Source organism: Miscanthus floridulus, unplaced genomic scaffold, assembly GCF_019320115.1.
Source record: "Miscanthus floridulus cultivar M001 unplaced genomic scaffold, ASM1932011v1 fs_289_3_4, whole genome shotgun sequence".
In the NCBI taxonomy this organism is placed as follows: Eukaryota; Viridiplantae; Streptophyta; class Magnoliopsida; order Poales; family Poaceae; genus Miscanthus; species Miscanthus floridulus.
The window spans coordinates 1-23,079 of NW_027096524.1; the positions used below are offsets into that span (position 1 = coordinate 1).

Below are 23,079 nucleotides of genomic sequence, written 5' to 3' on the forward strand. Positions count from 1 at the left end.
CTCGTACAAGTTGGGGGGCAGAATGTGGTTCTTCGGTAGCATGGTGCCAAACACAGTCAACATCTTATCGAAGCCTTCTCGACTCAGGTTTAACTCGGCCTTCAGCCCCATCACACGCCCAATGGCATCCAGCTGAGAAATATTTGTATGCTCGTGAAGGGGTTTAGACGCCGAGTCCAACATTTTGTAGAAGGCTTCTACGTTTGCCTCCATCTCCTCCTTGTCACGTCCTTCAGCGAACTGAGCTTGGTGAGCGTCATCTATCATGTCTGCTACCCCAGCATCATCATCAAAAGGCTCGAGACGTGGTCTCACCACCTCCTCTCTGATACGATCGGCTTCACCATGGTAGATCCACCGGTGGTAGCCCGGCGTATAACCATGGTACACAAGATGTTTACCCATGGTCTGCTTGTCCACCCTTCTCCTGTTGTCACAGTGGCTGCACGGACACCAAACTAGAGAATGCCCTTTAGCTACACCCTCGCCAAATGCATGTTTCAAGAAGTCATCTGTCCTCTTCACCCAATCCACGTCGTAATCGTTTCGACTTCTTCGCCCCGTGTACATCCACTGACGGTCCTCCATCCTTTGACAAATACATCACCGAGTAACGTAACCATCAACTGCACCTAGCCGGTGTTCCTACTGTCTAATAGGTGAGGATAGATCCTAATCCCACCCGCGTATGCGTAGATGAGGTCAGTTTCCATGCTCCGCTCCTATCCGAGACAGAATTTCGGCAGCACCTCTCCGATGTTCTCCCAATACACGTCCTGCAAAGAAGTTTGTGTATTCGGAGAACAATGGGGAGGTGCTGCCGAAATTCTGGCTCGGATCGGAGCGGAGCATGGAAACTGACCTCATCTACGCATACGCGGGCTGTCCAAAAAACGTGGACAATCCGAAACAGATACAGTCAGATACACACAGTGATCTGCATGCCTCCAACCGTATCTCTTTCGGACGGGAGACGCCTAACTGGTTTACGCAGTCTACGACAAAGATACAGGAGTAGAGGTTGTTTATACCTAAGGTGGCGGTGGAGACAGGGTAGCGGGGCAGTGGCGAGTCGGGGCAGTGGAGAGTCGCAGCGCCGACGAGGACAATCGACTACTCTGAAGCTCCTTTGACGTCCTTTGCTCTGCAAAAAAAAAGGGTATAAGTTAAAAATTTCGGCAGAACCTCCCCTGTACGGGGAGGTTTCCAAAACCTGCAAAAAAAATCGGCTCGATGGCCAACACCCACATTCACGGCACAAAGGCCGACACATCAACAATGGGAGGCACGAAGGCCATCCACATCAAAAAACGGCGCGATGGCCGACAACCCATGGTTTTACCTTCTACTCGACCGAGGGACGGGGAAGTGAAGGTGACGGCAAGGTCGTCCAGACGAGGCCGTTATCCAGAACCACCTGCATTGCATGCCCAAGTAATTGCTTCAAAACATGACCCGCTTAGACAGTGAATAAAACAAGTGCAACTGCAGAAAAGTACTGAACCAGTAAATCCTAAATTTACACGCTCTACTAGATCGATGCTGATTAATAATCAGTATGTACTTAGTAGCTTAATGATTAGTCAGTGGTGGGTCCACGACGACTAACTGTCAGTAGCCCTAACGGTGGAATCATTGCAAGGGGGCGACCTGCTAGCTAGCTCGGAGCAGAGGGCTCACATCACATGCACGGTTCCGGGGCAGCCTGGCATGCAAGACTGGCCACATGTGCAATGTGTTCATCAGCGTACTTTCATTTCGTTAATTATCATGCCAATAATCAAACACCTACTTGTAACGGTTAGCTAGATTAATCATAATGAAAGGCAGTACATCATAATGAACAGAGTGCAAGAACCAAGAATACGTCAAGGTGACCGGCAGGTTGGCCGCAAGGAGGCACACGTGTTTGTGCCCCTGTGCGGTAGGGGGCTACCTAGGCACGGACATATTGAAACTGATGTGCATTATATGATGCTAGACATCATGGAAGTAGTACTGTAGGTTGAGGGATTTGCTGTCGATGTGTTTGAACTTCAACAATTTATAAATAGGTTGAGGGATTTACTGTAGGTTGAGGGGGCGACGGGGGAGCGGCGTCGGCGGCCTGCGCGGCGTCGGCGAGCGAGCGTGCGGCGGCCTGCGCGGCGGCCGAGCGCGCCGTGGCGTGCGCGGCGGCGGCCTGCGCGGCGGCGGCGGGCAAGCGCGCGGCGGCGGCGTCCTCGCGGCGGCCGAGCGCGCGGTGGCGTGCGCGGCGGCGGCGGCGGCTGACCAGCGGCAGTGGCGGCTCGGGCGGGCGCGGCTTGGGATAAGGCCGCCCGCCCGGCCGTTCCCTTTTTTATATGGGGGCCCTCTTTGCCGAGGGCCTAGATCCAGAGCCCTCGGCAAAGATTTTTTTTATTTTTTTTATTTAATTTCTTTGCCGAGGGCCAACATCCAAGGCCCTCGGCAAAGATGTTTTCTTTTTATTTCCGCCGGCGCCATCCCGTTCAAAATATTTGCCGAGGGCCTGTACAACGGGCCCTCGGCAAAGAGTTTTATTTTTTTATTTCCAAATTCTTTGCCGAGGGCCTAACGCCGAGCCCTCGGCAAAGGCTGACGGCCGGTGCCGCCGTCACGCTCGGCCGAGGTCGCCGAGAGGCGGTACTGTGCCGAGGGCCCGACCCTCGGCAAAGGTGGGCCTTTGCCGTGGGTCGTTGATTGCCGAGGGTCGGGCCCTCGGCGAACGAGCCGTTGCCGAGGGCTAAGATTCGCCGAGGGCGGCCCTCGGCAAAGAAACGATTTGCCGAGTGCCCGAAATCAGGCCCTCGGCAATGTTGCTGTTTCCAGTAGTGGATGCTACATGGTCATTGAAGATGTGAGATCCATATCATTGCGACGACGTGGTTAACTACTCTCACGATAAACTTGAATATTATCGAAACTCAATATGCACAAATGATGGGGAGTTCGATATGGTACGTAGTCGATCGTTGACTTGGACTCGGTGAAAATAAATAGGTGATATGGTACGTGCCAGTCATATCAGTAGGGTGGCGCCTTGGTTATTTTCCGGCACAACAATCATTAACAGTCTTGATAACCTAATTTTCTAGTACTGCTACTTGCAAACATTATTCTTTTTGTATTTTCCATTTGACGACGATGAGAACTTATTTTATTTGTTCACCAATATAAATTTTGTGTCTGAGAATTCGACCTGTTGCTGGATATGTATATACAAGGATATAATTATATTAAATCACCTACCCGTCTAACCTAACTATTCATTATACTTCTCGGGATTAGCTACAGACTGCAAAATGTGACATTTTGTAAATGTTTCTCCAAAAAAAAAACATGTTTTGTTTGGAACACGCTTTAAGTGAAGATCTGATTGGAAGTGTGTGCCCTGTGACCCATGGAGACCGCCGCCCCACCACCCAGCCCGCCGGCCGCCTCCCCGGCACCGGCGGCCACCCAAATCCTCTGCGGGGCCTCCGCAGGTAAGGGATCCACGCTCTCCCCGCACACGCCACCCTTCTACCCCGGTGGCACGCCAGGTCGCCCCAAAGCCATGCGATGGACGGAGCTCTCCGACTACTCCGGACTGCGACTCCATCAACTCACAGACGCTGCCGTCATCCTACCTCGATGCCGTCCGCCGGGGCTCTCCGGCAAAGGGTGGTCAACCACGAGGGGGCGGTCCCAGCGCCCAACCCACCACCCGAGCCATCGAAGAGCTGGCGGCGAAGGCCGCGCAAGAGGACGCCACCGCTCGGCCAACGGGCCACAAGCGCCGTCAGCGAAGAAGGAGGGCATGCAGACCCAGGGACGGTCAGGGGGATGGACAGACGCAGCAAGCCAGCCGGGAGCGCATCCCAGTGCACCTCAGGCTGGGAGGGCGGGTGGACGGCGGGCGCCGTGTCGGCGGCGAGTGCGTCCCCGCCCACCTCAGGCTGGGCCAAGGGTGCCTCCCAGAGGGCGCAGACGCATCTCCGGCCCCGACGCCGACGGCTGGAGAGAGGTGCTGCCGCGGAACCCGGAGGACCAGAGGAACACGGCCGCGCGAGTACCCCGGCCACCACGACGACGACGCATCCCGGACGCGCTGCGTGACAAGTGCCTTAACTGCCTCTCCTCTAGGCACAAGATCGCCACCTGCCGCATGCCTCTGCGGTGTCTGCGCTGCCGTGGATTCCGACACCTCGCCAGAGACTGCACGCGGCCCAGGTCGCCGGAGAACGCCAGGAATGACGGACGCGTGCCCATTGAGCAGCGCTTCCGTCTGGGTGTGGCGGACCAACAGCCCAGCCACGCCGTAGGGCTCGCAGGATGGTGGCTCCACCCCCACAGACAGCCCGCCGCGGCATGACACCGACAACGACGACCGCGAGCCGCTGTCACTCGGCCACCCAACAGAAAGGCAGGTAGAGAGCGCCTGCATCATTCAGCGCACTACCGCCATTTGAAGATGGTGAAGCTAGCCTGCGTCACACTCTCACGGCGATGGCGGCGGATGCAACTGCCGTCGTCAACACCTCCGATGCCACCCGAGCGCTGAGATGCATCAATGGTGTCCAGGAGGGCTCGTTCACGGTGGTTCCATTCTTCCGAGAAAACTTCATCGTGCTCTGTAAGTCGCGAGAGGTGCGCGACAACATACTCGCTTCCTCCCCAGTGCCGGCGGCCGGCACATCACTGGTGCTCCGCCCCTGGACACGCCTGGCGCACGCTGAGACTGTGTCCATGCAGTTCAAGGCCACGCTCGAGCTCGAAGGCATCCCGCCGCATGCCTGGGGAATGGTTTCCAATATCGGCAGGAATCTCCTGATATTTCTGATATATCATCTTTATTCGTAGGTACCGATAAGGAAATATCTATCTTTTTCGTACAAATTTTGTTTAAATTTATTTAAATTCAAATTAAATTTTATTTGAATTTGGTCAGATATTTCCAATATATCATGTTTATCGTCTTTATCTGTGACCCCCGGTATATTTTAATTTCCGAAAATGAAAACCTTACGGTGGCCAAGATCCTGGCTCCAAGCTGTTGGGTGCACGAGGTCGACCCGACGTCGGCGTCCAAGGCGGACCTCTCAGCCTTCAAGCTAACCGCCTGGACGAGCGACCCGAGGGCCATCCCCAAGGTCGTCTGGTTACATGTCACCTAGAACGAGGTCGTCATCGCCGGCGAGCAGGCCACGATCCTCTTCGGAAACCTTCCGCCGTTAATCCGCCTCAAGGACGTCCTCACATACCGGGTCATCGTCCACGTTCGCAGCGTTGCAGACTTCAATCCGGCGAACCCCTCGCCGCCAGCCAGCCCACCAAGCTCTGACGACGGGGACAGCGGCCATGACGGCAATCCGGAGCGCCACCACTTTCATCGAGGCACGCGACCGCGTGCCACCAGGGGTTCAGGTGCCACAGGGGGATCGTCGACGGCGATGTCGGGGCCCACATGAACGGCCGTCAAGGCGGCGGAGTAGGTGCGGCAGACGGTCCTCGCATTCCTGGTGGGCGCCCGGCCGATGACGACAGCCGACAACTCCACGCCTGCCAACCTGCCTCGGATCCCATGGTCCTCAAGGCAGGGCTCCTCATTGGCCCCCCTATGACAACGACCTCACACATCGCCAATCATGCAGATGAGGCATCACCAAGTGCCGAAATCTGCGGCGGGAGAACCAACCGCGAGTGCGACATGCAGGCGGATCCCGTGGATGTGACATCCTTCCAGGCTGTCCCCACGGAAGCTGCATACGACAACCTCCTCAACCTCAGTGGCCATGCAACGGAGGACGCAGCACAGCGCCCAACGACGGACATCCCCCACACTCAGGATGCCCCGGGAGAGGAAGCAGACAATGCAAAGACACCAACCCAGCTGATGCCCCAGTTCACGACATGAGGGAGCCAGTGACACCCGAGGGTGAGGACGTTCAGGAGCCGCCTGTCGTCCGGGAACAGGGCAATGGCGCCCACGGCCTGGACACGGCCAGCATCTGTGGAACGCCAGCGGGCTCAGGCGCGACAGCCATCCCAGACATCACCCCATCGCCAGGTGAAGCCCAACGTCGGCTGCTCAAGTTCGGTGACGAGATCCTGTGCCGTGTGCGGTCACCACTCATCCATACTCCGCCCAAGCCGAAGCCACCGCCCAAAAGCAAGCCTCATAGCATAAGCAACATTGCATTCTTCAATTAACCTTTTAACTGGTTTGGGCTGCCTTCAAGCCCTATCAGCAGCGAACGTTGTGGAGGTTGGACAACTAGAGAAGAATGCTCAACAATAGAAGAATCATCAACAATTGGAGAAATTTAAGCAATAGGTAGATCTTGGACAACAACATTATCAACATCTGGTGCATCAATTAAGTGCTCCACCTGCACACTTATTTTCTCTCCCTCAACAAGAGCATCAATAGATAGGTTGTCATAAAATATAGCAGATTCATTAAAGATAACAATCCTACTAAGGGCATGTACAACGGGCCTCTTGAACCCGTCTCCGTGATGTCATTTTTGCGGAAACCCCCCTGCCAACTCGAAGAGACGGGGCCATCGTCGTCTCGCGAGACGACGGAGAGAGCCCGTGGCCTGAGGTGGAGTCGCCGGCTCGAGTCGCCATTGTACGGTCGCCTCATCAACTCGAAGGCGCGTGGATCCCGGGCGCGCGGGGTTCTGGTTTTGGCGCTCGTAGGAGGGCGTTGTCGCGTCATCCTCTCCGACCTCGCCGACGGTCTCCCAACGTCCCCACAGCATCCAGCTCAACGCGTCCTTCTCGTCTCCGCCGTAGGCGCCACCTCTGTCGCGCCGCTCAGATGGGGTGCCGCCGCCGCCGCAGGAACCGGCCAGGACCGGCCGCTCTCTACTGCCTCCGCACCTCTTCCGCACCCTAGCCTTCAAGGTGTTCGTTCATTTGTGTATTCGAAGCTATCATATGGTGTTATTGCTGATTGAACACAGCTCCTGCTCTATTATATTCAGATTCAGTTTTCCGTTTTCTTTATGGTGTGAAAGTAATACACATCTGAGAAAACATGAGTGTGACATACATCTGAGAAAATGAGTGCAGTCAGCCACTAGGTGATGTTTTACTTCCTGATGCTGCATCTCACATTTTTTATGGGTCCGATCTGATTCATAATCTAAAATTGCTGCCCCCTTCTTTAGAATGAACTGAATTGTTGTAACACAATACTATGCAATCTATTTCTTTGTACTAATTTTTTCTTAATTTTTGCTTAGCAATTTTCCATCTTATAGCAACACAATGGTTTACAAAGTGCTATTCATGATTAATCTTGGCTACATTCAAAGCATTAAACAGCTTGCAGACAAGTCACTATCTATGGGTTGTGCGACTTGTCTTTTAAAGTGTCTTTACGTCGGATTCTAGGCTCTTGCGGACGACCACCTGTCTCTGGGTTGTACATGCCCTAAGCACAACCTTCCGAGCCTAGGGATTCCACAATTTATATCCTTTAACATCAGGTTGATAACCAAGAAATATGCATTTAGCAGCTCTAGGCTCCAATTTACCATTATCAACATGAGCATAAGCAGTACAACCAAAAACTCTCAATTGCGAATAATCAGCTGGAGAACCAGACCATACCTCAATTGGAGTTTTCTTACCAAGAGTAATGCAGGGTGAACGATTAATAAGATAGCAAGCAGTGGAAGCAGCTTCATCCCAAAAACGCCTCGGACACTACACCGCAACAACCTGGTTCAACTCCAGAACAAAAAACAAACACTATACCAAACCTGCTACATGATAATCTATTAATAATTAGCAAATATGTCTGTGTGTTGCAACGGAAGAAAAAACACCAAATGATCATGGAAAGCGGCGACAGAATGTTACATACCTATTTATGTCTTATACTTTTTATAAAGTTTAAAAGATATAATTTGTTTTATTGATAACCATGACACATACATGTATTAGTTAATATATATTGGCAATAATATGTAGCTTGATGACACATTTTTTTGTATTAAATTTGATAAGAAACTATTTAAAATTCAATTCACGGTTTGATTTGTTAGGCCAAATCAGCTGATCTTAGGTTCTAATAAGAATAAACTTTATCTATATCTATAACTAATAATATTATTAAAGAGGAAATTTTCTCTGCATCTAATTTTTCGTCCAAATAAGACGTTTTGGCTTTTCTAGATATATTGGTATTGTATAACAAAAATAATATATCTAAAAGAATCAAATATCTTATAATTTAAAATAGAGGGAGTAGCAAATATACATATGTGTTACCACTCTTTAAAACTATCGACGTATTTTCGTTCCTTCTCATCATGTCATGTAGGTCCAAATGCACAAAAGGTTTCGACGCAAAAACCTGGTCACCCTCGTCGGTGCATGCAGCAAGAGACTCGCAGTAGTTTGTGAATTTTGTTCCGGAGGTACACTTGATGGTCTCCTCGGTGAGGAGCAGAGAGCTGGTCTCCTCCGTGGTTTTCTCCTCCTTGGTCTTCAACTGTGGTTTTCGGGTGCCTCGCACGGATGGATCACAACTGTCATATCTTATTTCTTATTGGCTCTCTAGATGACCAAGGCAAATTCAAGATCGTGGTACCAATCTATCCACCTGAGCTGCATGAGCTTCACCAGCACTGGTTTGTTTTTTGTCAGCAGAAGGAAGCTTGGTTTGCATCCTCTCATTCAGCTCATAATTTTGCAAAACCGAAGTAGCAATCAGTGCTCCTCGGATGTGCAACAACTATGTCCGCCCTGAACCTTGCAAAATAGAATCTTGCAAACAATTACCACCATGATTTCAGCTACAGAAGCACACCCCGATTAAATCTCATTTTACATAGGCTTTATGCCCACCACTGTAAAAGGTTTGGGTGCTAGTGAAAATAGATTGTCCAGGGTTTCAGCTGCAGTAGGCACAATGATTAAATCTCCAGTTCACAGTACACAAACATCTCTCAAACTCAGCAACTAAGAGAAAGCATGAACAGAACACACACTCGTTAATGGACTAAGGAGAATGTAGGTTAGATGTGCAAGAGTTTGCTGCAGCTGGTCCTGTTCTGCTAGTGCAAAAGCGAAAGAACAGAACAGAGATATACAGATAAGGGAGATCACTGGGCAGCTTCAGTCCTCATTGCTGGCATGGATTTGATATAACCATTTTTTACTTTCTTCAGTGTCACTACAACATCGCTCATCGATAATCTTCGGTGAGGTGCATCACCGGAGCAGAGCAAACCCATCTCAAAGATTGGTGGAACCAAGGGCTTCAGATCACAGTCAGCAGAGGAAGGACCTTGCAGGAGCTTATCGTCCAGAACATGGACAATCTCTGACAGGAATGCTTGACGAACCCACACCCTGATGCTTAGATCTCCTATGAACATGGGATCGGTGGGTCCCTTTCCGGTGAACACTTCAAGAAGCATGATTCCAAAGCTGAACACATCCTTCCCAAATGATCCATACTCTGCTCAATAATCAGAAAATGAAATATTACAACAATTTTTTTTTCGAAAGATCCGTTACCGGCTTTCATTGATAAGGGAAGAGCATATTATTTACAAAGGTTTGGCACAAGGATCGCCAAATTGCATGGCTTTCACATCCCAGTGAGAGTCATGCCACCCCTACGTTTTAGAGTTGCATCTTACATAGGATTTATAGCATCTACAGGAGGCTGCTCCAGTGGAGGCAGCAGTTCTTCTAGTCCTCTATTTCCGGCCCGTACCCACGTCCTTGCTTCATCTTGTATGGCTCTGAAAACTTACTCCAGCGTTCTCGAGGATCTTTGAAACACCTGATTGTTCCTTTCCTTCCATATTTCCCAGGCTATCAGCATGATCATCGAGCGTACCCCTTCTCTTGCATCTCTTGTTCCACTGTTGGCCATGTCAGCATACCATTGTCCCAGATCTTTCGTCTGTGTCTAGTGTGTCGGCCTTAGAGCGGCCGCCGAGATCCAGGAGCCCACCATGTCCCAGACACTCCTCGAGTAGCCGCATTCTTGAAAGAGGTGTGAGACCGTCTCCAGGTTCCTCACACAGAGTTGGCAGAAATAGTCATTTGGCCATTGCCTAAGCATTAGCCTTGCCGTACTAATTAATATATGTATGTGTATATATATATATATATATATATATATATATATATATATATAAAGACATAGTAACACAATCAATAATAATAATTAAATGAATATATAGTGTATTTTTAACCTACTTTGAGTCTCTCTGTAGGAATTCTTTGGGAGACCACCTTGATAAACTTGCAAACATAGTAACCACAGTAGTTGTTCCCCTGTTCCTGCCTCAGACACCACTTTACGAGAAAAAGATTTGTCATCCAATCTGGTGATCCGGTGAAAGCTATATGTTTAATTAATAAAGATGATGCAATTTAGGGGACTTACTTTCAAAGGGATTACATTCAGTGGGGCTTTGCATTTTTCCATGTGTTGCTTCTCAATAAAGGTTTTTCAAACACTGCCCAATAAAAAATTTGCCACGTCATCAGATATAGTTAATCATCATGTTTGTGCATATATATAGTTGCTAGAGATACCGAAATTACCTCTGGATAATATCTATCATATCTTGGTAGTCTTGTTGTGGTTTTCTCATCGAGTCATAGATTATCAAGTGACTTTTCACCAGATCGATGTCCATCAATATCCAATGATTGCTGCATGTGTTTATAGGATATAACGCATAACACTCATTAATTAACTAGAATCAACATATGAGCCATTAAGGATGATCGACATTATTAATACTCACTTGAAGTTGTAGGGAAAGAGTATATCCTTCTTGTGGCGTTGGTTCACTAAGAAGTTCATGAGGTTACTCTCTGACTCAGACTTCCAATTAGTCTTTGGAGTAACTGGGTCTTTGAATACTATATGGGGATCAACAAAACCAATTTCATTGCAGCCTTCCTTTCTGAGCTCTGTCATTGTAAATATGCATATATATAGTATTTGTTAGGATAATTTATATACATATACACACATATGATGAGTTTAATAATAGATCGAAAGAATTATTACTTACAGGCAATAGCAGCTAATGATAACTTTGTCCAGAGTGGTCAGGTGGCATAGTTGATGAAATTCTGCAAAGTCAACATACATAACATCATCGCCACGGAACCAATGTTCGTCTCTAATTCTGACACCAACGCAGAAGTCTCCACCGGTAGACGCCTGCATGTACCACTTGTTTAGCAGGTACATTTGCGTCCCCAGATCACATAAGGCTTGAGGGTTGTATAGACTCTGGCCTAGTACAAATTTTTTCTTCCAAATATCAACCTCCGCCACACTCTCAATGTTTCCATCACCAAACATCTGGTAAAGGTCGAGACCAGTCTCATCAATAAATTCACCAAGGTGATCCAAATCGACATCCGGAGGTATGTTTGCCTGATGCATTAATCCTAAATTCGAACCATATTCGTTACCAACAACTAGCGGGGGACTGATTGGTGCGATTGTTGTCCGAGTTGTGCAACTCCTTTCCCTGCCCGCTTCTTTTTCTGTGTCGCCTCAATTGACTTGGTGAGAGTGCGGTCATAGTCCGTTAACGTTGATTTGGACGGCTTACGAGATTCCCGCTGTTGTTGCATGTAAGAAGCCACCTTTTTTTCTTAGAATATCTGGAGCTACGAAGAAGTACAGTTTCTCCGGGTTTCTCCTTGCTTCTTGATTCTTTTTAAGTTTGTCATAGAATCTGGACATATCTTTTTTATATGCATCAGTTACTTCTTCCTTCTCTTCAGATATTATTTTGGTAATAGCCCTTGGTTTCACGGTGGCTTTCTTTGCCAGCGGGGACTGGTTCTTCGTTTGTGGGGCTGGCCTCTTGCTAGTACTTGGCTTCTTGGTAGGCGGGGGCGGGGGAGGCATTGGAGACCTCCTTGGAGGTGGTGGCAGCGGCGTTGGAGACCTCCTTGGAGGTGGTGGCTGTGGCGTTGGAGACCTCCTTGGAGATGGTGTGGATGCAGCCTCGCCTTCCAACACATTGTCATCATACAGAGCACTATGATGATCTGGCGATTGAACAATTGGATTTAGGTTGGGGGAGGATCTGATACAAAAAAAGGAATGACATATTATTATGAGTAGATTGTTAATTATTTAAGCCAATATAAATTAATGATGTAGTGTTTTCATTCGCACCTATGGTGAGGTAGTTCAGGAGGAGGTGGAGGCGACATCCCTGGAATGATGATGTAGCACTTGCGCCATAGAATGAATGTCTTCTCTGCTTCTCCTAGAGTCTTCTCGCCATCACCTCCAGGAATGTCAAGAGGCAAATCACTAAAACCTTTTTCAGCTTTATCTACCGAGATGGTAGCATATCCTTCTTGGATTATATTCCCATGAATCCTTGGTGTCTTGGTTCGGTCGATAGGATTAACAAGACCGATAGCCACCTTGATTGTAGAATTCCCCTTCGGAATGTGTAGCTCACACGATGTACAAGGTTCAGTGACATCATCCACAGGGAAGCGCAGTCCTGTGTCCCCTTGATTTGGTATCTCTGTGGAAGCGCAGCTACTTTTCAACTGAACAGATTGGCTAATGTTGATTCCTGGCTCTGATGTCTGCTTGCTTGCACTCACTGCTATTTGCACTTGCCTTCTGATTTCCTCCTGCATTCTCGCTTCAAGGTTTTTTCCCGCTCCTGTGCTTCACGCACCGCTTCCTCCAACCTCTGCAGCCGTTGTGCCTCTTCTTCCTTCTTTCTCTGACGGCTTCTGTAGGAAGGTCTGTCCTGAGGGAATCCATGCTCCTACGAGACACTTCCTTTGCCTCTAGTTCAGCCACCGTGTTCAATAGTCCCGATGGCGTATGTCAGTTCATCCTTCTCTCTGTTGGGCCTGAACGCACCACTAGCAGTAGCTCTCTGAGCATAAAACAATCTTTCTGCTGCTTCTTGCAGTCTTGCGCCATAAACGCACTTCCCTGTCTCCTAGTCCAGTGTTCCCCCATGAGCGAAAAACCAATTCTTTGCACGCTCTCCCCACTCGAGTGATTCTAGTGTGATACCCTTGGCAAGAAGGTCTGCTTCCATTTTGTTCCACTTCTTAATGGCAGTCGGGTAGCCACCTGATCCCAAGTTATGGTGGTATGTCTTCTGTTGGGCATTACGTTGGTTCTTTATCACCCGACTCACACCCTCTTCTGACGTCTTGTACTGTACAAACTCATCCCAATAGGGCCTCTGCTTTGAGATCGGGCCTAGGACAGTAAAATCTGGTGCTATGTTCTTCTTGACATACGTCGTGTATAGGTGTTTCTTCCAAGTCTGAAACTGGGTGGCCATCTTCTTCATTGCCCAATCCCTAACTCGCTCCTTCAATTCATCACCATCTATTATATCATCATAACCATCTGTTTGGAGCGTGAAATATACCAAGACATCTTTCCAAATTAACATCTTGTCATGATCGGAGACAAAACTGATATGAGGAGCATTGGTCTTCTTCTTCCATTTGCGGGTACTGATCGGGAGCCGGTCCCATACAAGGTAACCACAGTGGTGCACGAATTTCATTTTATTTGGCCTCCCCGGTTCGCCTGTATCCACATTGAACTCCGAGATGATGAAGCGGCCCTCCAATGGCTTTTTGGGACCTCGAACATTTTTACTCTTCGTTGTAGTTGTTGATGTCGATCCAGAGGGCTACAAAACATAAACATTATTTTTAATGTCATGAGCACACATAAGACATATGATAATATATATAGCTAATAATAAAAAATATATACTTGGCCAATATGTTATTGCTCATTTTGTTCAAGAGCTAAGTACTGACTCCCGTCATCTGCATCCTCTTGCACGTTATTTTTAGCACCATCATCGCCGGCAACTTGAGTGCCAGTGTTGATCAAATTCATCATCAACTCCTCCTCATCCATGTTTCTCGGGTCGGCCATCTAGCTTCAAAAAACAAAACCAATATATAGTACGTCAAATCTTTGCTTACATGCGTAAAATCTACGAACAATATGCATTATTAAATCTTGCCCCTCGGTCACGGACGCAATTCTAGGGTGGCGGTGCTCCGCCGTATAAACCCTAAACCCTAAACGAGTAGGTTTTGGCGGGTGAAGGTTGGTTTGTATGATAAGAAGAATCAGAAAGCGAGTAGGTTTTGGCGGCGGTCCCGCCTGAAACAAAAGGGGGGCGTCGCTACGCATTAGGTTTTATTAAACGGAAAATAGCGAGCCTCGCCTAAAAGAAACGGGGGCATCATTGCGCGTCAAGTTTCTGAGAACAATAAACGATGAGCCTTGCCTAAAAGAAAAGGGGGGGTGTTGCTGCAAACCAAAGTGACAACAAAATCGCACTGCATCCTGACTCGTCAAGTAAACAGCTCCAAATAATGTTTACAATGATTGGAACCCTTGAAGAGGTTCACAACAACACGCCAAATTTACAACAAATATAACAACACACGTTACATCGATAAAAAATAGACATCAAGTCGACCCTTGGCGTTGGAACTCCCAGACATCGGGAGCATCCTCTTCAAAACACACCTCGCATGCCATATCCCTCGCCATCTCCATAACTATATTTTCAAGCGCACTCTCAACCACTTCATCTGCTACACCCTTCATAGACTCAGCTATATCAACCACAACCACCTGCAAACCCTCACCCTCGCCTAGCCCCTCGACCCTTACAATTGGCTCCCAAAGAACGGGTGCCACGGGAACCAAAGGCAAGTCACCTTCCAAAACCCTCGCGTGGTACATATGCCGATGGTCACACTTATCAAGCTCCAATGGCTCAGGCTTCGACCTATTCAGCTCCCCCTCAGCATCCAGACTCAGGCGCCCTTGCCCAAAAATAAAGTCTATAACATCCACATCATCAACATCGTCCAAAACCCCCAAAGTAGACCCCGAACCAAAAAGCAAGCACTCGGACTGACGATTCGTAAGATCTGCGTTCCGCCAAAACCTACTCGCTTCCTGATTCTTCTTATCATACAAACCAACCTTCACCCACCAAAAATGATCGAACGAGGGCGGCGGAACCCTAAACCCTAGGGCGAACGAGGGCGGCGGTGCTCTGCCGTATAAACCCTAAACCCTAGGGTGAACAAGGGCGGCGGTGCTCCGCCGTATAAACCCTAGGGCGAACGAGGGCGGTGGTGCTCCGTCGTATACATAGAAACGCATGGCGCTTATACATAGAAACGCATGGCGCTTATAGATGGCGCGTACACACTGGAATTTTTTTCTGTTCCTTTGGTGCTTTCTTTCTTATAATAGTTAGCGCGACAGAGAATAATGCCCGTCTGAACGCCGTGTGCGACGTGCCATGAAAATTAGTTAAGTATATCCAGTGAAGTGATCAGTACGTTTGGGTTTGTGATCGATACACACATTTGTTGATGTACGTACATATGCAAACCAAAGTGACAACCAAAGTTTCAGTAGCTACTGTATCAATAGAGGAGCATGCACGTAGGAAAAGAAAACGTGAACAACAGTACGTACGGTTACCATGAGTGAACTTGCCTAAACATGTGTCATGCATGGAGATGGAGTGGAGCAAGCACAACGTGCACCTCATCATCGATCTGTTGCGGTCACGGTAGCCTGGAGATGGAATGGAGCAAGCAGCGTACCTCGGGAATGGAGGAGAGGAAGCCGCGCGCGTTGGTGGTCTCATCGTCGCGCCATGTCAACGTGCGAGGGTACGGTACCGGTGTGGCCCGCGCGTCTGGCCGGGGCGGCCGGGCAGCAGCTGGCGCCGCGAGGTCATCGGCGTGCGGGGTGGCGTGGGGACCGTGGACGCGCGCGAGGCGGTGGCGACGACCGGCGTCGGGCGGGGTGGCGGCGGCGTCCTTGGTGTGGCGGGCCAAGTGGCGTGGGCGCAGGGGGAGAGGAATCGGCGAAGAACGCAAGGAAGAAGATGGCACTGGCATGAGTTGAACATACTCTTTCTCCCAGTAGAAGCCTGAACATCGTCCACTACCATCCCACTGAAATTAAAACAAAAAATTAGAACTTTAATCACAACCATCTTGAAAATAGGTATAAACTAACCATAATCATTAAATACGATAAAATAACTCACATTGTGATCCGGACACTTGTAGAAGATACGATCCTTGTTGGGACCCTCCTTCTTCACTCGGTACTCCATCACAATCTTCGTCTCATCACGACACTTGCCGCATGGAATGAGAGGGAGGCCCGGCCTAAGTCGCTTTGGAAACCCATGAGAGGCCGAGGACCCGGAAGGAGTTGCCATCTACTCTCTATACTCATTTTTTAATACACTATAAATTTCTCATTTTATAAACAAAAAAAATTAAGAAACTATAAAATTATCTATATCTCTAAACAATGATATTTTTAATGGTCATTGTGTTCTCGTCTTTTACTGCGGCAGGTAAGTAATTCACATGATATTTCTGCAAATTAACAGAAGAATGGGAGTGTACACACATAATAATCGATTATCGTTTATATTTATATATATACTACGTTTGGGTACGGTGATTGACAGACTACTGCGATGATATCGGGACGTGTGAATAAATAACCATCCGTACTAGTTGACCTTGCTTACGTGATCATCTCGGCGAGCATTTCTCCACCGGACGGCACCGTACTTGGCCACGGAAGAGCTCCGATTCTACGAGGAAGGGAACACGGTCTTCCACGACCGTTGCCGCTCTCCCTCGTAGAATCAAAGCTCCTTCTTAACGTCCGTTACCGCTCGGCAGAGAACATGCTCGCCGAAATGAACACCGTCCACTAGTTCAACTAGCTACTTTAACCTTCCTTCATGTAAATATGCAAGCTTGAAGTGATTTTGAGCTCAAATTGCTTACAAATGAAAAAAACCACAATAAAGAACCATATATATATAGTGAACAAAATGGGATAAGACAATGATGAAACATGAGAGTAACCTTTAGAACCGAAGAATCGATGGAGGAATCGAAGAAATCGATGGAGGAATCGAAGAATGGATGGAGAAAGAGCAAGAACACTGCTTAAATTTGAACTTAAGCTCTCAGGCGGGCTCGGGGAGGAAGAAGACGGCCAGCAGGATTTATAGCTCAAAAACATGTTTTAATAAATAACCATCCGTACTAGTTGACTTTGCTTACGTGATCATCTCAGCGAGCATTTCTCCACCGGATGGCACCGTACTTGGTCAAGGAAGAGCTCCGATTCTACGAGGAAGGGAACACGGTCTTCCACGACCGTTGCCGCTCTCCCTTGTAGAATCAAAGCTCCTCCTTGATGTCTGTTACCGCTCGGCAGAGAACATGCTCGCCGAGTTAAACACGGTCCGCAAGTTCAACTAGTACGGATTTTCTATAATTTTCTAACTATTTTCTAAGTTTTTCATTTCATAAAAAGTTAAAATAAAATGCTTAGTCGCGGAGTCCATAGAAATGACCATATTTTGACCTAGCAACGCATTGTCAATTGTCATTGCGTTGCATTGCACCTCGGACCGGACTCCGGACAATAAAATACTATGGTCGATCGATGCCGTTCTTTGTCGTACAGTCGCACGGTGACGGCCGACGGACCCGTTCAACCACCAAATCTATCAGGCCCGGCTGTTCGGGCGTATCGTCAAAAGAGAACGGATTTGCTTTCTGTTGCACGGCCTTGCATTGCATCTGTCATACCAGTCAGAGGCACTAGTCCCTATACTCATTTTTTAATACACTATAAATTTCTCATTTTATAAACAAATAAAATTAAAAAACTCTAAAATTCTCTATATCTCTAAACAATGAAGTGTGCTATGCATGCTACAAATGAACGGTGAATACTAGTTTTTAATAGCTACTTTAACCTTCCTTCATGTAAATATGCAAGCTTGAAGTGATTTTGAGCTCAAATTGCTTACAAATGAAAAAAACCACAATAAAGAACCATATATATATAGTGAACAAAATGAGATAAGACAATGGTGAAAAATGAGAGTATGAGATTGGTAACCTTTACAACTGAAGAATCGACGGAGGAATCGAAGAAATCGACGGAGGAATCGAAGCTCCATCGATTTCTTTGATTCCTCCGTCGATTCTTTGGTTCTAAAGGTTACTCTCATGTTTCATCATTGTCTTATCCCATTTTGTTCACTATATATATGGTTCTTTATTGTGGTTTTTTTCATTTGTAAGCAATTTGAGCTCAAAATCACTTCAAGCTTTCTCCATCGATTTCTTCGATTCCTCCGTCGATTCTTCGGTTCTAAAGGTTACTCTCATGTTTCATCATGGTCTTATCCCATTTTGTTCACTATATATATATATGGTTCTTTATTGTGGTTTTTTTCATTTGTAAGCAATTTGAGCTCAAAATCACTTCAAGCTTGCATATTTACATGAAGGAAGGTTAAAGTAGCTAGTTGAACTAGCGGACGGTGTTCATTTCGGCGAGCATGTTCTCTGCCGAGCAGTAACGGACGTCAAGGAGGAGCTTTGAGTCTACGAGGGAGAGCGGCAACGGTCGTGGAAGACCGTGTTCCCTTCCTCGTAGAATCGGAGCTCTTCCATGGCCAAGTACGGTGCCGCCCGGTTGAGAAATGCTCGCCGAGATAATCACGTAAGCAAGGTTAACTAGTACGGATGGTTATTTATTCACACATCCCGATATCGTCGCAGTAGTCTGTCAATCACCGTACCCAAACGTAGTATATATATAAATATAAACGATAATCGATTGTTATGTGTGTACACTCCCATTCTTCTGTTAATTTGCGGAAATATCATGTGAATTACTTACCTGCCATAGTAAAAGACGAGAACACAATGACCATTAAAAATATCATTGTTTAGAGATATAGATAATTTTATAGTTTCTTAATTTTATTTGTTTATAAAATGAGAAATTTATAGTGTATTAAAAAATGAGTATAGAGAGTAGATGGCAACTGCTTCCGGGTCCTCGGCCTCTCATGGGTTTCCAAAGCGACTTAGGCCGGGCCTCCCTCTCATTTCATGCGGCAAGTGTCGTGATTTGACAAAGATTGTGATGGAGTACCGAGTGAAGAATAAGGCTCCCAACAAGGATCGTATCTTCTACAAGTGTCTGGATCGCAATGTGAGTTATTTTATCGTATTTAATGATTATGGTTAGTTTATACCTATTTTTATGATGGTTGTGATTAAAGTTCTAATTTTTTGTTTTAATTTCAGTGGGATGGCAGTGGACGATGTTCAGGCTTCTACTGGGAGGAAGAGTATGTTGAACTCGTGCAAAAATATCTTGCACAACAGGTAGATACGACAGCTAATGAGGCAGTGATCCAGCCGAAGAAGCCCAAAGATGTTGCACAATCGGAGGATCTGTCTGTTTTAGTTGAGATTGGTCACGAAATCCTTGTGCTCCTGAAATGTATTTTAGCTTTAGTTCTTTTAGTGGTAGTTTGGATTGTCTACATTGTAGCGATGCTTTCATAAATTTGAACCTTTTGTGGTGGCACGCATGTTGTATAAATAATTAATTATGATCTAGGTTTTAATATGGTATTTATGTCATGTAATGCAGATGGGCCGGCATTGGATGTACAATGCTGATCGTCGCTCCCAAGAGTTCATTGACGGCGTGCATTCTTTGTTACGTGCGGCCGAGGCAAACAAACGCGATGGTTTCATGTACTGCCCATGTGCCATATGTAAGAATACGGTGGAATATCCTTACTCAAGGGTTGTTCATTCATACTTGTTCAAGTCGGGTTTCATGCCAAACTATATTTGTTGGACAAAGCACGAAGAAACCGGCGTTGTAATGGAAGAAGGTGAAGAAGAACAATGGGACGACAATGATATTATTCCCGATGGTGCGTGCTTCAATGATACTGCAATGGGAGAAGCTAAAGAAGAGGTAGCCGCAGAAGATGAGCCTGCTGATGATCTTTGTCAGGTCATTTGTGACGCACAAAGAGAATGTGAAAGTGAAAAGGAGAAGATCAAGTTCGAGCGGATGCTAGAAGATCACAAGAAATTGTTATACCCAACTTGTGATGCAGGGCAGAAAAAGTTGGGAACCACACTAGAATTGCTGCAATGGAAGGCAAAGAATGGTGTATCTGATAAGGGATTTGGAGAGTTACTAAAAATTCAAAAGAAGATGCTTCTGAAGGACAATGAATTGCCCGCCACTACCTACGAAGCAAAACAAGTTGTCTGTCCTATGGGGCTAGAAATCGAGAAGATACATGCATGTCCTAATGACTGCATCCTGTACCGTGGCAAAGAGTACGAGAAATTGGATGCATGCCCGGTATGCCATGCATCGCGGTATAAGATCAGGCGAGATGACCCTGGTGATGTTGAGGGCAAACGTCTGCGGAAGAAAATCCCTGCCAAGGTTATGTGGTATGCTCCTATAATACCACGCTTGAAACGTCTGTTCAGAAACAAAGAACATGCAAAATTGTTGCGATGGCACAAAGAAGACCGTAAGGTAGACAATATGTTGAGACACCCTGCTGATGGGTCCCAGTGGAGAACAATCGACAGAGAATTCCCAGAGTTTGCAAATAACACAAGAAACTTAAGGTTTGCTTTAAGTACAGATGGTATCAATCCTTTTGGAGAGCAGAACAGTAGTCATAGCACTTGGCATGTTACTCTAAGTATCTACAACCTTCCTCCTTGGTTATACATGAAGCGAAAGTTCATTATGATGCCTGTGCTCATCCAAGGCCCGAAGCAACCTAGCAATGACATCGATGTGTACCTGAGACCACTTATTGATGAACTTCTCATTTTGTGGAATAAAGAAGGTGTACGTGTGTGGGATGAGTACAAACAGGAACACTTTGATCTACGAGCATTGTTGTTCGTAACAATCAATGATTGGCCTACTCTAAGTAATCTTTCAGGACAGTCAAACAAGGGATATAATGCATGCACACACTGCTTCGGTGATATTAGAGGTGTATTCTTGAAAAAATGTCGAAAGGTCGTGTACCTTGGCCATCGTCGATTTCTTCCTACAAATCACCCCGTAAGAAAGAAAGGCAAGCATTTTAAAGGGAAGGCAGACCACCTGACCAAGCCTCGCAACCGAACCGGTGACGATGTACTCAATATGGTCAATGATGTGAAAGTCGTCTTTGGAAATGGACATGGCAGCCAACTTGTTCCGAACGACACTAACGGTCACGCACCCATGTGGAAGAAGAAGTCCATATTTTTGGACCTACCCTATTGGCAAGTCCTAGAGGTCCGTAGCTCGATCGACGTGATGCACCTGACGAAGAATCTTTGTGTAAACCTGCTAGGCTTCATGGGTGTGTATGGAAAGCCTAAGGACACATTTGAAGCACGACAGGACCTGCGTTGTTTGAGAGAAAGAGACAACCTGCATCCAGAGAAGACAGATGATGGATGCCATTACCTATGTCCTGCCAGCTACACTCTAAGCAAAGAGGAGAAGGAAATCATGTTTGAATGCTTAAACAACATCAAGGTACCATCTGGATTCTCCTCAAATATAAAGGGTATTATAAATGTGCCAGAGAAGAAATTCTATAACTTAAAGTCCCATGACTGTCACGTTCTCATGACGCAATTACTTCCAGTTGCATTGAGAGGAATTCTACCTCCAAATGTACGTCTAGCCACCGTGAAGCTATGTGCATTCCTCAATGCAATTTCTCAGAAGGCAATTGATCCAACTGATCTAGCTAAACTACAAAATGATGTGGTTCAATGTCTCGTCAGCTTTGAGTTGGTGTTCCCTCCTTCCTTCTTTGATATCATGACACACCTCCTAGTTCACCTAGTCAAGGAGATTTTCATTCTCGGTCCTGTGTTCCAACACAACATGTTCCCCTTAGAGAGATTCATGGGAGTTCTGAAGAAATATGTTCACAACCATGCTCGCCCAGAAGGAAGCATCACCAAGGGCTATGGAACAGAAGAGGTCATTGAGTTCTGTGTTGACTTTATTCCCGACCTTGACTCGATTGGTGTTCCTGAATCGAGACATGAGGGGAGATTAAGCGGAAAGGGGACACTAGGGAGGAAAACATATATTGGTATGGAGGATGATTATTTCAATAAAGCGCACTACACAGTTCTACAGAACTCCTCTTTGGTAGATCCGTATATTGAGACACACAAGGATCTCTTACGATCCGAGTTTCCAGGGAAGACTGAAGCTTGGATTACACGTAAGCACATAGAAACTTTTGGCGGTTGGTTGCGAAAAAATGTCAAGGTGATGAGAGCATCCATGAGCAACTGTATTTATTGGCTATGCAACCATCATGGCATATCATCACATACAAAGGGTACGAGATAAATGGGAACATATTCTACACAGTAGCCCAAGATAAAAGGAGTACCAACCAAAATAGTGGTGTCCGCATAGATGCCACAGACCCGAATGGGAATAAGCAGACATATTATGGCCGCATAGATAAAATATGGGAACTAGAATATGCACCTACTTTGAAGATCCCATTGTTCAAGTGCCAATGGGTCAAGGTGATCGGAGGTGGGGGTAACAGTAGACAATGAGTATGGAATGACAACAGTAGACCTTAGTAATATTGGGTACAAAGACGAACCATTCGTCCTTGCCAAGGATGTGAATCAGGTGTTCTATGTCAATGATATGTCTACCAAACCAAAAAGAGGGAAAAAACGATAATGACTCAACAAAAGAGCCAAAGCGCCACATAGTTCTTCCAGGGAAAAGAGTCATCGTGGGAATTGAGGACAAGTCGGACATGTCAGAAGATTATGAAAAGGATGACCGAATTTCGCCCTTCAAAGTGAACAAAGACCCTAGCATCTTGGTAAATGATGAGGACACTCCATGGTTACGACGCGATCATAACCAAGGGACATACGTAAAGAAGAAGTTCACTGCTGTGCCCACTTGATGATATAGTGATTTAATGTAGTGTGTATTTGAGATATTATGTAATAATTGTGAATTCAGATGTTTATTATGTCGTGTTTCAAATTAAATCAATGTTTGATTTGGTGGGATTTCTCTCTCGAAAAGTTAAATTAGGATATTGAGTGATGAAAAATTAAAATATTAACGTTAAAATGATGTGAAAA

General features: G+C 46.7%; 1 long non-coding RNA gene across 1 annotated transcript; it reads right to left on the reverse strand.

Annotated features, from left to right (window-relative positions):
• Positions 1-25: 25 nt before the first annotated feature.
• LOC136531146 (uncharacterized) lies at positions 26-1,511 on the reverse strand. The gene is made up of 3 exons (XR_010777969.1): positions 1,343-1,511; positions 1,032-1,144; positions 26-589 (listed from the first exon to the last, which is right to left on the reverse strand). It is a non-coding gene; the product is annotated as an uncharacterized lncRNA (long non-coding RNA).
• Positions 1,512-23,079: the final 21,568 nt, after the last annotated feature.